Source organism: Sinocyclocheilus rhinocerous, unplaced genomic scaffold (genome assembly GCF_001515625.1).
Source record: "Sinocyclocheilus rhinocerous isolate Xijiao unplaced genomic scaffold, SAMN03320098_v1.1 scaffold57, whole genome shotgun sequence".
Taxonomy (NCBI): domain Eukaryota; kingdom Metazoa; phylum Chordata; class Actinopteri; order Cypriniformes; family Cyprinidae; genus Sinocyclocheilus; species Sinocyclocheilus rhinocerous.
Window position 1 is genome coordinate 1832356 of NW_015652130.1, and position 4104 is coordinate 1836459.

The 4104-nt window shown below is 34.5% G+C and overlaps 1 pseudogene; it reads right to left on the reverse strand.

Moving 5' to 3' along the window:
- The window catches only part of LOC107713476 (probable RNA-binding protein 19), a 14490-nt pseudogene that overhangs the window by 8303 nt on the left and 2083 nt on the right, over positions 1 to 4104 (reverse strand).

Genomic DNA, 4104 nt, shown 5'->3' on the forward strand with positions numbered 1-4104 from the left:
AAAAAACTCTAATATCGACTGATTACTGATATATTACAAATATATTGTGTATTCCTATTTGAAACGCTGATGTTGTTATTACTAAGCTATCTATTTAAATGAGAATGTGAGAACCATTCATAATTAGGCCTGCATGAAATCTGCATAGCATTCTAATCACCTGAATTCCAATTCTTTATCAAAATTCCACAGTTCGCTCAATTTGCACAGAAAAATCTGACACCTGCTGTGTGCAAATCTATAGTTTCTTTTTCTATCAGCATGAATCATGTATATGTGTGTCTGTGATTTCCATCTGTGTAGGCATCAGGTCAGCGCAGTAACTCTGTGATCCTGGTGAAGAACTTGCCCTCAGGAGTGCAGGTCGCAGAGCTGGAGGCTCTGTTCTCGCCCCATGGGTCTCTGGGAAGGGTTCTGCTGCCCCCATCTGGCCTCACTGCTATAGTGGAGTTCCTGGAGCCTACTGAAGCCAAACGGGCCTTCATGAAACTTGCATACACCAAGGTCAGTGGCGAGCTACTGTTTTCACTGATAAAAAAAGTGCTGAAAAGTAAAAATAAATTTGTGCCTTTGATTAGCAACACGATATGACATACAGTCTGCCTCTTCAGTTCCAGCATGTTCCGTGTGTATCTGGAGTGGGCTCCTGTAGCGGTCTTTACAACTCCCACAGCACCTAAACCAGGTAATCCTTTAATCCTGCCATATCAGCCTGCTGGTGCTTGAACCTACAGTTCATCTTTCTATGAAGGGTAGATGTATGCTTAAAGACTCAAATGTTCAAAACCGAGCCATTTATTAAAATGTCAACATGAGAATTCATAATCATTGCTGCAGGGAATCTGCAGAGAATTCCAATCATTCAAATTCAAAATGTGCGTCAGAATTCCAACGAAAGCTCTGGACATTTTAGGAGTAATAAAAAAAACAACAACCCTGCCCATGGCATGTAAATATTTTGGCTACTGTGATAATACTTTTAGCTACGAAGTATTATGTTAAGTTATATATATATTTTTATTTTAAATGTATTTTAGAACTGTATTTATTAGTTTCATAAGTTCATGTGTGGGAATAGTTTGCAAGAAAATTTTAATTCTGAAATGTATTTATTATAAATTTAAAACATTAGTTAATGCATTAGATATCATAAACTAACAATAAATCAGTATTAATTATTAATCTTGGTTAATGTTAATTAACATTATTTAATGTATATGTGATGTATGTTGTATGTTAAGTATGTTTAATTATATTGCTCAGCATCTGTAACATTTAAAGTTGTATAAATTAACTTTAGTTAATTACAAGCAATTGTATATTTAAAATCAGAAGTATGGGGCCAGTAAAATACAAACGTGTGTATATATACATATATATATATATATATATATATATATACATATATACACACGTTTGTATTTTACTGGCCCCATACTTCTGATTTTAAATATACAATTGCTTGTAATTAACTAAAGTTAATTTATACAACTTTAAATGTTACAGATGCTGAGCAATATAATTAAACATACTTAACATACAACATACATCACATATACATTAAATAATGTTAATTAACATTAACCAAGATTAATAATTAATACTGATTTATTGTTAGTTTATGATATCTAATGCATTAACTAATGTTTTAAATTTATAATAAATACATTTCAGAATTAAAATTTTCTTGCAAACTATTCCCACACATGAACTTATGAAACTAATAAATACAGTTCTAAAATACATTTAAAATAAAAATATATATATAACTTAACATAATACTTCGTAGCTAAAAGTATTATCACAGTAGCCAAAATATTTACATGCCATGGGCAGGGTTGTTGTTTTTTTTATTACTCCTAAAATGTCCAGAGCTTTCGATAGAATTCTGACGCACATTTTGAATTTGAATGATTGGAATTCTCTGCAGATTCCCTGCAGCAATGATTATGAATTCTCATGTTGACATTTTAATAAATGGCTCGGTTTTGAACATTTGAGTCTTTAAGCATACATCTACCCTTCATAGAAAGATGAACTGTAGGTTCAAGCACCAGCAGGCTGATATGGCAGGATTAAAGGATTACCTGGTTTAGGTGCTGTGGGAGTTGTAAAGACCGCTACAGGAGCCCACTCCAGATACACACGGAACATGCTGGAACTGAAGAGGCAGACTGTATGTCATATCGTGTTGCTAATCAAAGGCACAAATTTCTTTTTACTTTTCAGCACTTTTTTTATCAGTGAAAACAGTAGCTCGCCACTGACCTTGGTGTATGCAAGTTTCATGAAGGCCCGTTTGGCTTCAGTAGGCTCCAGGAACTCCACTATAGCAGTGAGGCCAGATGGGGGCAGCAGAACCCTTCCCAGAGACCCATGGGGCGAGAACAGAGCCTCCAGCTCTGCGACCTGCACTCCTGAGGGCAAGTTCTTCACCAGGATCACAGAGTTACTGCGCTGACCTGATGCCTACACAGATGGAAATCACAGACACACATATACATGATTCATGCTGATAGAAAAAGAAACTATAGATTTGCACACAGCAGGTGTCAGATTTTTCTGTGCAAATTGAGCGAACTGTGGAATTTTGATAAAGAAATCAGCAGGTGATTAGAATGCTATGCAGATTTCATGCAGGCCTAATTATGAATGGTTCTCACATTCTCATTTAAATAGATAGCTTAGTAATAACAACATCAGCGTTTCAAATAGGAATACACAATATATTTGTAATATATCAGTAATCAGTCGATATTAGAGTTTTTTAAAATGTATTAATTTCAGTTGATATTGGATATTCACCATTTTTTACATTTAGATTACCTTAAATTATCTAAATTTGCCTAAATTAACTTGTAGCATTTAAAATGACTGATTTTAATTTTAATTGTTTGATTTTTTTATTTATTTTACACACAGTATAAAACATTAATATTTGCTCAAATATGAAAATTAATTAGTTACATCTCTTCCGCCAGAATTTTAATATTGGTGCATGCCTAATTTAAAAAAATAAAATAAAAAATAATAAAAAATATCTATTATAGAAAAATATACAAAAAGTCTTCCTGATTCCGCCACGTCTTCCTCTTCCTCGTCGTCCCTCAGCTCGTGCACAAAATTTCTTTCCTTCTCGCTTCTCTTTGCAGTCCTTCTATCGTTTTTTAAAGTTGTTGACGCTGAACACTTCAATATAGCGCACCCCTTTGGGTTTACACAGATAACGCACATGCATTGAGATCCTGAAACCAGCCTTAATAGTAGTACTTGTTTTCAAACTTGTTACGCTCACAAATCAGAACACACAGGATCTTTTGGTCACAGTTGTGTACTTGTCAAAGAAACTGAACAATTGCTTACCCATGTAGTCTTTGTTAAAGCGCAGGCCCTCTCGACCTCTGCCTCTGTGCGTAGGTCCACATACACGTAACCTAGCTGTTGCAGGTAGGTTTCTTGAAGCATCTTGGAGACGTTGCCACAGTTCTTCTGGATTTAGTCTGTCTCAGTTTGTTCTGTTTCTTCAAGTCATTCCAGACAGACTGGATGATGATCAGATCAGATCTCTGTGTGGAGCACTGGCTGTTGTCAGACTCCTTGTGCAAACAAAAATCTCACTGGATTATTACAATTAATGGCAAAATGAATGTTTGTTTGTAAATGTAAACTGATATTTTCTACTGACACACTACAGCAAAAGACAGAAATAACTGACTTAAAACCATTTTATAGCTGGTGAAAATAGTGTTCTAATCATTTTGGACACCACTGCATATGGAACCCACAGGAGTCAGTAGAATATTGTGGATTAATATAAAACTTATGTGGAAAATACAAGATACAAAGCTATCAGCAAACAGCACAAATAGTTTCTTTCTCTCAGAGGTAAAATTGACCTCATCATGAGAGAAACCATAACTGATAAGATAGAAATGCAATTTTTAGTTATTGAATTCCTCCTGGGGGTTCTGAAGATCTGTTTATGAAGAATTCATTGATAATGTAAATTTACATCTGAATAATAAAACTCTTTTAGAATCAATCTTGACAATCTTGTAGATATATCGGTTTTGTATTTCTTCAGTTTTAAAGGACTAGTTCAAT